This window comes from Gadus morhua, chromosome 20, assembly GCF_902167405.1.
Source record: "Gadus morhua chromosome 20, gadMor3.0, whole genome shotgun sequence".
Taxonomy (NCBI): domain Eukaryota; kingdom Metazoa; phylum Chordata; class Actinopteri; order Gadiformes; family Gadidae; genus Gadus; species Gadus morhua.
Genome location: NC_044067.1, coordinates 5,979,083 through 5,989,408, shown reverse-complemented (window position 1 = coordinate 5,989,408; position 10,326 = coordinate 5,979,083). Strand labels below are relative to the sequence as shown.

The 10,326-nt window shown below is 46.5% G+C and overlaps 1 long non-coding RNA gene across 4 annotated transcripts in view; it reads right to left on the bottom strand.

The window, feature by feature from the left end:
* Positions 1–10,326, bottom strand: part of LOC115533393 (uncharacterized) — a 65,830-nt gene that overhangs the window by 48,335 nt on the left and 7,169 nt on the right. The window contains exon 2 of one of the 4 annotated variants that reach the window (XR_003974186.1): positions 1,343–1,484. The exons of 1 other annotated variant lie outside the window; for it this stretch is intronic. This is a non-coding gene — a long non-coding RNA (uncharacterized LOC115533393). Of the gene's footprint in view, positions 1–1,342; positions 1,793–9,264; positions 9,317–10,326 lie in introns of those variants that run through there. 2 more of the 4 variants (XR_003974187.1, XR_003974185.1) reach the window with 2 other exon arrangements.

The following is a 10,326-nucleotide window of genomic DNA, read 5'->3' as shown; positions in this document are numbered from 1 at the left end:
GTGTGTGTGTGTGTGTGTGTGTGTGTGTGTGTGTGTGTGTGTGTGTGTGTGTGTGTGTGTGTGTGTGTGTGTGTGTGTGTCTAAGGGATGGATCAGTAGAGAAGTTGAGAGCCTAGTGCATTACTCTCTCGCTCTCTCTGTCTCTCTCTCTATATGTGTGTATATACAGTATACATATAGAGAGAGAGGCAGATATATAGATGTGGATATTTACTGAACAGAAATACTGCACAGAGTAGATATAAAGGAAAAGTGAGTGAGGCAGACAGAGTCAGACAGAGAGAAAGTGAGAGAAGGGAGGAGGCAGCGCGAAGGAGAGCGGGTTGGGAATGTGACCCTCGATTTATTTCCTTCAAGCAGAGGAATGCAACGGCCATTCATCACCGGGGCATCGAGATAGCAGGGAGTGCGGCTAAAGAAGAGGAAGGAGCTAAGCTAATCATGCCACTATCTCACTGACTGACAATTTTTCAGCCCGCCGCGGGGAATAGCAGAGCCTAAGAGCTCGTAACTTTCTGCGTGGTGGGGGCCAACGCTCAGTGTTTACTGCCACGGACTCATTCATCACTCGCGTTGCCTTTCGTTGCTGCCGAAGAAAATCCCGAAAATGAAAAGTCCTCGTGTTTTGTGTTGTAATGAAGCTCTCGTTTTTTACATCATACTGACACCACACACGCCATGCTCACATTGACGGTCCTACAAGCTGCTCTCTAATTCTGATAGGCCTACATTATTAGTGTTCCTGTCCGTCCCCATGCAATACAAGTGTGTGGATTTGCTTCTGTATGTGTAATTCTTCGTTTTCCATATGCTGCTCATTAGCGGCTTGAACAGCGTTTGAATGTTTCCTTTTCTCTAAAAGTCTTGCTTGTTAGCAGAGGTCTGATTGCACTTTGGGAGAATACCAAATGGAATGGTGAATCTACAGGAGAAGACGAAACACACGTTTGCTTACATCATTAAATTAGGTTCAAGACTCCAAGTTTAGGAAGGACTCTTCTGTAATTGATTAAATTAAATAAAGTAACATTTTAATGCAAAGATATTGTGGCTAAAGCATTATTTAGGAGATAGAGGAGAATCGATCGATAGTAATGGCCAAGAAGGTTAAAGCACTAGTTCCTGAAGCTTCACATCAGCTAAAACAGTCTAATTAGTTTAGAAAATTGCATCACTTAACTGAACAGTTCATCGATAGTTAACCTCATTAGATACAAGGGATGGCATGTCATTAAGCTCTACAATACTTTCCAGTGTTATCGGCATTGCGATGGCCAGCTGTACAAAAACGAATAGTCTATTTTGTGGCAAAGGGAATTACCACGGCAAGATTGTAACTCACGATAAATTATGGTTTTCAATCTGCGTCTCATCTCCGGCTTGGCGAGAACAACGTCTTTCCGATGAACGGGTTCAAAATGGCTCTCCTGCTCAACATCTCTCTCCCTATGGCTCTTTAAAAGTTCCTTTGACTGCGATGCATTCTTAAGACCGAGGAAAAAAACGAACAGAGACGTCACCATTAGTGTATACTGTTACTGACAGATAGGGAAACTAACAGCAACCATTATTGTAATTGTCTGCTGCTCATGTCTCCCATTAAACATTTATAAACGTCCTTGATGTGAGGAGGCCCTCCCTTCCATGTCACCAGCCACCTGTGCATTCTGATCAAAGCTCCCCTGGATTAAAAGTGGCTTGAACAAAAGCCCTGCTGCTGACTGCGCCGCCTCCATTAAATCCCAGTTTCTGCTTGATTCCACTCCAACACGGGAACGTGGAACATGGGGCCCTCCTTCCAATCCCACCCCTTTCCAGACCCGGCCCTCCACACCCTAACCCTAACTTCACGTGGTCAGAAACACTTTATATGATGAAATTGAATAGAGGCCATGGTAGGAAGTGCCAATCCTATAAGTAATTACTCAACGAGGGAGTTCGGACATGGGGTGTCGCGTCCAGAGAATTACTCTGCTATTCTGATAGTCGTGAGGACAATAACAGCCTGCTATGAAAAATGACTCACTCCAGAATCCTTCAGCAGAATCAGCTTAAGACATCCGTGGGAAAGGGTTCAAAAATATACCGTCAGGACGCTGTTTATCTTTTATGTGGTGAGAAAGGGAAACCGGTAAGCAAAAAAATGGACAAAGTGGTTTTAAAAATTGTGCGTATCTTTTCATTGATCTACTAAAAAGGAACGCCAGATTCCTTTGGACCGATGGGCAGTAAAGCTTTTATCCTCAGCCGTTGCCTCTGTGTTTACTGCCCCCTTTTTGGCACAAAAATAAGAAAAAGGTATAGCGGACGTAGAGAAAATAAAACGAGGCGAGGAGTTGGATGAGTAAGGCACAGCATTGAACTCAATGTCCCTGCCAAAGACACACACGTATACATTAACACCTTGTTTCGGCTGCACATACAGTACATGCAGGCACAAACACACACACATACACACACACACACACACATACACACACACATCACACATTAGACACACACACAGACACACTAACACACACACACATCACACATGCAGAAACACACGCAGACACACACACGCAAACACACACACCACACATGCAGACACACACAGCCGACGCACAATGGCAGACAGACCTTCAGCTTGTGTCTTCAGTGGGAAAACGGCTGTCGTCAGCAAAGACGCCGGAGCACTGCTGGAAGCTGGCCAGGCAGGCAGGCAGGCATTGTGGACTTAGAGGTCACTCTGTCTCTTCTTATCAAAGAGCCCCAAAAGACAACCTTTTCCATATGCTCACTATCAAGCAGGCTCTTAAAATCCTATTACAATGCCGGTGACACCTTGGAAGCCGAGGGCACTCCCGATCGGCTTATGCACCTGGCGGGCAAAGATAGCTCCGTTCTGGTGAGATTTTCAAAATAAAGTTGTTTTGATATCGTGTTGCCGTGCGTTTAAGTAGGTTGGCTATCTCCTGGCACACAACTGACGGCGGGTTTAACGGTAATGAAGAGCACACAGAGTGTGCAGCACTAATGGGGACAGAGATCAAACGGTCACACAACCCCTTCAGACATGCAAGCCCTGCAAGGAGATCTCCCTGTGTCCACCATCAATCGAATTAGAACGGGCCGGTTGACGATCAGGAAGGACAGACAGACACAAACACACAGACACACAAACACAGACACTGGAGTTCCCAGGCACACACACATTCAAACGCGCGCGCACACGCACAAATAGACACACATGCACAAACAGACATGCACAAAACACTAATTGAATGTTCATCTCATCTGAAGATCATTTCGATTGTGTTGTAATGTGTATCTTAAAAAGTATCTTAAAAAAAGATAAGGTAAGCTTTGACTTTTAGTCAACAGCACGTTACGAAGACTTATTTGATACAAAGAAAACAGAACACTTTGAGGGCTCAGAGATAGAGAGAAAAGCAGTTAAAGAAAATGAGCTAGAGCGAACAAGAGGCAAATAGATTGAGCGGCAAAGAGAAAGGGAGAGAGAGAGAGAGACAGAGAGAGAGAGAGAGAGAGAGACAGAGAGAGAGAGAGAGAGAGAGAGAGAGAGAGAGAGAGAGAGAGAGAGAGAGAGAGAGAGAGAGAGAGAGAGAGAGAGAGAGAGAGAGAGAGAGAGAGAGAGAGGGACAGGGAGAGAGAGAGAGACAGAGAGAGAGAGAGAGAGAGAGAGAGAGGAGAGAGAGAGAGAGAGAGAGAGAGAGAGAGAGAGAGAGAGAGAGAGGGACAGAGAGAGAGGAGAGAGAGAGAGAGAGAGAGAGAGAGAGAGAGAGAGAGAGAGAGAGAGACAGAGAGAGAGAGAGAGAGAGAGAGAGAGAGAGAGAGAGAGAGAGAGAGAGGGACAGGGAGAGAGAGAGAGACAGAGAGAGAGAGAGAGAGACAGAGAGAGAGACAGAGAGAGAGAGAGAGAGAGAGAGAGAGAGAGAGAGAGAGAGAGATAGAGAGACAGAGAGAGACAGGGAGAGAGTCTTGCAGTTTAACACGGCATAACCACGGCACAAATTGCCTGTCTGCAGCTAACAGCCCCACTGCTTTATGTCTTGTTTATTCCTCTCACACCAGAACACAAGCGGCCCTCTGTCATTTCGCGGCTCCTTAATGAATAGCAGCACGTCTCCAGCAAAGTCAAAGGCGTGTGGGCATGGCCGCCGCCACCGCTGCTTTGTGAGTCCGCCCGGGGGCGACCGGGCACCGTGCCAGGAGGGCGCGCTGGTCCACCCACAGGGGGGCATCGGGGGTGGCGGATCAAGAGGAGCGGGCTGGGGGATTGGGGGGTGGGGGGGGGGGTTTCTCTGCGAGGGGTTGGGCATCGGGGTGGTCCAGATAAAGAGTGATGGCGTCTTCGACAGAACATATGAACAGGGACGTAACTTCTCCGGGCGGACAGAGGTGGTGGTGGGGGTACCCTGGCCTCCCCTTCCTGGGGGGGGGGGGGGGGGGGGGGGAGGTGGTGGCAGGGTACCCTGGCCTCCCCTTCCTGTGGGAGGGGGGGGGGGGGGGGGGGGGGGGGGGGGGGGGGGGCCTGGCCGGGGGGGGGGGGGGGGGGGGCAGAGGTGGTGGCAGGGTACTCTGGCCTTTCCTACCCAGTCAGGAACTTACAACTTACAACTGTTGTACAGTTCATCATTTAGGCCAAAGAAGAGAAATGGGTTCACCGAGCAATTGCTACTGCTTGGCCCTTGGTTCTATGAACATCCTTACTGCATTGACAGCGATATATTTCTTCCCTTTCCTAAGACAAATGCACTTATTATAAGTCGCTTTGGATAAAAGCGTCTGCTAAATGCACTCAATGTAAATGTAACTGCAATAAGAATAGAGCTCTGTGTGCCGATTCCAGAAACCCACAGTTTCATACTAAGTGTGTTATATTATATATTTCACGTACTGTATTAAATCTTTTTCCTTGGCCTAAATCCGTATCAATCGTGCTAACGCACAGCTCAAGGGCTCCGTTTCTTTTGACTAGTGGAGACGGATATGGAGTGACTTAATGGAATTCATTGTTATGTGAGGATAGAAACAGTCAATTTTGTGAGGCTACCTTTCTGAGGCAGGTAGGTGTGGCCAGGCTGGACCTCTGGCCTAAAACTCACATTCAAAGGCGATATCCTTCAGGGCTCATTGTCCCCGTGGTCCAAAACAATATTGAACGCCATTTCTCCAGAGATGCGCCAATTCTGCTTCAATCTATTATTCTCTCACTCTTCTCTTGCCACTCCCCGAGGGTAACACATCGCAGGAGAAGAGCGGTAGGGGGTAGAGAGAGAGAGAGAGAGAGAGAGAGAGAGAGACTAAGAGACAAAATGATAGACAGAAATCAAAACCTGTGTGGGTAGTGGGGGGAAAATGAAGCTGAATAATGGAGAGGCAGATATTAAAGATACTCCTTTTGAGCGACCTCATATATTAACTTTACCGTTTTCTAACTCTACTGAATAGTTTAGCCCCACCCCCGTAGGCCTTATAATATAAGTCCATACACATCTGTCTGGTAGAGATTCATGGTAATAATCACGGTGACATATTGTCATGAGTTGTCCTGGTACATCTCCCCTAATCACCAACCCATCTGTCTCCTGATATATTTGTAAATAGACAAAACAGAATGTCTGAACACACTGCAATGCAGATAGCTATTTAATATAAGACAAGCTGTGGGTTAAATATTACATAAATATTGCATTGACAAATGTAAGTGTGGAGACAATAACCCAAGACTACAAAGTTAAACAATGACTTATTGGTAATTAGCTGAAGTTTTGTTAGTAAGGACTTTTCAGAGGACTCAAACACACATCGAATGAAATGCACACATTTACAAGCACCACCATATATTCCTGTAATTAACTTCTTATTCAAGCGAAGACACATTTTAGAGGCTCAGTCAAGTATCTACTCAGACCAGACATGTACAGATTCTATATCTGTTGTGCTGGTTCCATTAGCATTCAGCACAACGCTCCAGCACTTTTGAATGTAAGAACATCAATATCAGAGGAATAAACTGAAAATTGATTACAGTACATTTATCGCTATTATAATTATCATAAAACCTGAATGCACTGTGAGTAGACAATGTTAAATGCATGTCATTAGTATTTGATAAAAATGGATCCAATATGCCAGCATCAAGCTATACCCTTTTTGGAAAAGAACAATTAAATGGCACACTATCAATCAGTGAAACAAGAACTGGAAGTATTTAGGGAGACATTCAGTGAGCCGCATCGAAGTATTGATGTCTGTATGGCAGTTTGAAACTGTTGTAATGGTGGGTAATCAGTGGTCACTACTTTGATGAGCTGTTGAACATAAAAGTTAACTGCCGACGATATATTCAGCTAGCAGCGAGTCCATTTTTAACAGCGATTATTTTTTTGGATTTTAGAGTCTACTAATATATCGCCATAATACAATAAAGGATTTATCCTAAGCCTTCTATTTTATGCATGTCTTCATTTTAATAGTTGTCTAGGGGCATTGCTTTTAGAATGCCTTCAACTTATTCTTAATTCATATCGAGCAAAGCAGGACACGTCCAGTTCTATGTAAACCTTCCCCAAATGTACTTTTCTGGAAGACTTCCATTGAACAACAGGGTAGCCTACAATGTGGCTGTTTCACTGAAACATTGATGAATAAAACCCTGGGTGCTTTTGTTTTTCGGTTGTGGCCTGATTGTGTTGTCTCATATTAAATTACTTTTCCAGCCTCAGCATGAAACATGTCACATTTTATCCAACTAATTCTCTCCGGGAACGATTACCACGAAACAAAAAGGGGGCTACGCTGTGGCTGTGGTAGTGGCGCGGCCTGACCCGTTGTGATAGAAGGATTTGACTGATGTGTATCTAGGTTGGTACTGAAAGGGCCTGTTGTCCCAGGCGTTTTTGGCAGTCCCACCCCAGGCCTGATACAGCAGCTGGACTGGCCGTGTTTACTCTCCCATCAAACCTCGGACAATCCGTTGACACAGGGGTGATCCCTGCCTCCGCCCTCAGGGGCTGTCTGGGGTCAGACACGCAGGCCCAAACATGCAAACACACACACACACACACACACGCACACACACACACACACACACAGACACACACACACACACACACACACACACACACACACAAACACGCATACTCACACACCCACTTGCAAACACACACACATACACACACACACACACACACACACACACACACACACACACACAGACAGACACACAAAGAGACACACACACACACACACACACACACACACACACACACACACACAGACACACACATACATTCACCCTACTGCAACGTGCCTTTTTTCGCACAAATGAATAGGGTCAACATGTTTTCCTACTCTGATCAAGGAAATGGCTTGGGAAATGATTGTTGCATTCACATGGTCTGTTTCACTGGCGCCTGCACTTGGATATGAAGGCTGTTCATCAAATCTGTTTCCGGACCTTCAAGCTTGGCCGAGGTAGTGTGGGCGTTGTCTGTTTCTCTTCCCCAGGAGATAAGAGGGTCAGGGGGCCAGGAGAGGCAGACTAGAGTACAGGCGTTGTCATTGGGTTGATGATGATAGAGGATGATGGTGTAGAGAAAGGGAAAAGAAAAGGAAATGAAAAATAACCTTTCCTCAAAGTTGAGGATGTGCCAAACACACAATATGCATGTGCGGTTCACACACACCAAAGGCATGTTGCTTTCACACAGAACTCGCAAAGGCAATTGCTGCGTTTCTGCACATAAGAAGAAGCTGTGCTGGTTGTGGTGGTGGTGGTGGTTGGAGGGGCATGACAGAAGACCTTTTCAGGCTGAAAGAATGGGGTTTGGAGTGGAGGAGAGAGGATAGGGGGAGGAAAACGAGGGTGTTGTTGAGTGGGGGAATGGAGGACAGAAGATATAACTAGTTACCAGGTAGAGCGGTAACAGAGTTTGAGAACCAGGTGAGTAACATGAGAGAGGAACAAGTCCCACAGAACTGCATCGGACAAAAACAAGCCAAACACCCACAAATTGCACCTTGAATGGGTGATGTTTGTTGTGATGAAGAGAGCAGTAGATCCAGGAGGTTGGCTCCTTATCTTCATCCTGCAGCCAGATGCCCAGAGGTCTTTCATCCGTCCACCTCCTGTAAGCCTTGTACATGCTAATCAGCAAAGTTCATGACTTTGGACCACTCACTGGGACCCCTCGCCTCGAGACACCTGGAAAGGCCAGCTGCACTTTCTTTGATGTGTTTGTGAAGCAGGATCACAGCCATTACAGGTAGAGACCGCAGGAATAAGCCACCATCCATCACACACTGCACGGCGAGGACGGAATTTCTTTGAAGTAGGGTGCACACAGGTGAATCTCATTTCCCCTCTCTCCCTTAATTCAACATTTCAATTTGCTTCTTCGCTCTCGTCCCGCGCACCGAGAAGTAATGAATTCCTTGGGATGCTGAATTATTGACGTGGTTATGATTAAACCTCTTTGTGTTCTTTTAAGGATCTGATGTGCATCCCGGCATCCTTCATGGTGCAATGTTGCGGTGACAGCAGGGGGCCCCAGTTGTCCCTGTTTCTGCCAGGGCATTAATCACTGTCACACCCCTTCTCTCTGGCGCGCGGTCTGCCTGCGCCTGAGACGGACCCGCCTGCCCCCGTTGAGAAACCCTTTCTATCGTCATAGTTACCAGCGGCAGCTTGGCGGGGTCCGAGAAGTGCGGCCACTTGAAAATGAAAGCCGGGGTTCGTGGGAGTAGCGTGGACGCGCATATTGCTTTGTGTTTTTCGGTATTGCTTTGACTAAGGCGAGTGAATATTGAGTCTCTGTTCACCACAGGTTCTGTTACTGCCGGAGAAACATGTCCTCGAACAATACAATGGGACTGATATTTGTATCAAGGCTGTCTGTAAGATGTAAGAGTAGAGGGTTAAGAGTCAATATTTGCGCTTTCACCGGGAAACAGAATGCGCTCCACTTTCAGCAGCGGAGAACTAATGAGGTTTGGATTGCTGTCTCCACTTCAGAACAGGAGACTTCAGTGGACAAACATCATGAATTAGGGAACCAGCCACTAAAGATCAGAACAAATACAAAAATGATGGCGGAATGATTAATGATGCACTGAGGAAACGTCAGGCTAACCTAAAAGCTGACCATATTTTACATCCTGGTCCGAAATGATAGGCTATCAAATCCTGACACTAAATAATAGTCAAACCAATTTCGCTGAGAGAAGTTTGGCCTTCGGAATATGAAACAGGCCTACCTTCGATGCTCATCACGCTGTCATCCCACCACAATTCAATGTCAGGCCTCGTCTGTTGACACATATATGGAATTCAGCACTAGGTATAAATCAGAGGCTTTAAAGGATTGCTTTGGAATAAAACGAACACAGAAATAAATATGCCCTCTCTGCTTGTATTTCAAGCAAACAAATAAGAAAAAGGATGCCTTCGAAAAATCGAAACATTTATTCATTTCGTATTTAATTTCCCAGGGAGAGTGTGTGAACACTGAGAAAATGACACATTACAGGAAACACGTCGAACAAGAACTGCAGCTCAATTCGACACAGAACCTTGCGGGTTGTCTCTGTATCTATCTCCCTCTGTGTGTGCGCTTCGCTCCCCCGCTGCCTACACATCCCCTCGGCAGTTGTAGACAACCCCAGAGATCCCTTTCCTCAGACTCTGTTGTCAAAGCGGTCTCCTCCCAATCAGCGCCTGACAAGAGACCGACGTGTGCTGTAATGCTCAGGATTGGCACGCCATTAGGGCCCGCGGTGTGGCTTCACCGTCAAGACGTGTGGTTATCTAGGTACACGATGAGACAGCCAGTCAGAGATAACAAGAGACTGTGTAACAGTGAGGGGCCAGGCCAGCTACTTAGCGGCTCATTGTTGATTATCTGCCCCGCGCCGTGAATGTACATCAGCATAATCTGCCAATCGTGTGCACACATCTATATACCATCATGTACACCTGTTTGAAAAAAAAAAAAAAAGACACTCGCGCAATCTATATGGGAGGCTGGCTGGATTTTTCCTTTTTTTTTTGGCAATCTGTCAAAGCAATTTCTGATCCACTCCTACTCCACTGTCAGCAGGGAGGAGAGCCCCTGGCCCTGAGCACCAGTGCTAATCATTGCAAAAGGTCACCGGTCCTCATCGAACTGTGTGAAATCACTACATCACTCACTTTGTCTTACAAGGTGGAGCCCTGCTTCCATATAGAACCATCCACCCCGACACTGCCACCAGGTACGTATGTGTGCAGGTACATGTGTGAGCGCCCCCCCCCCCCACACACACACACACACACACACA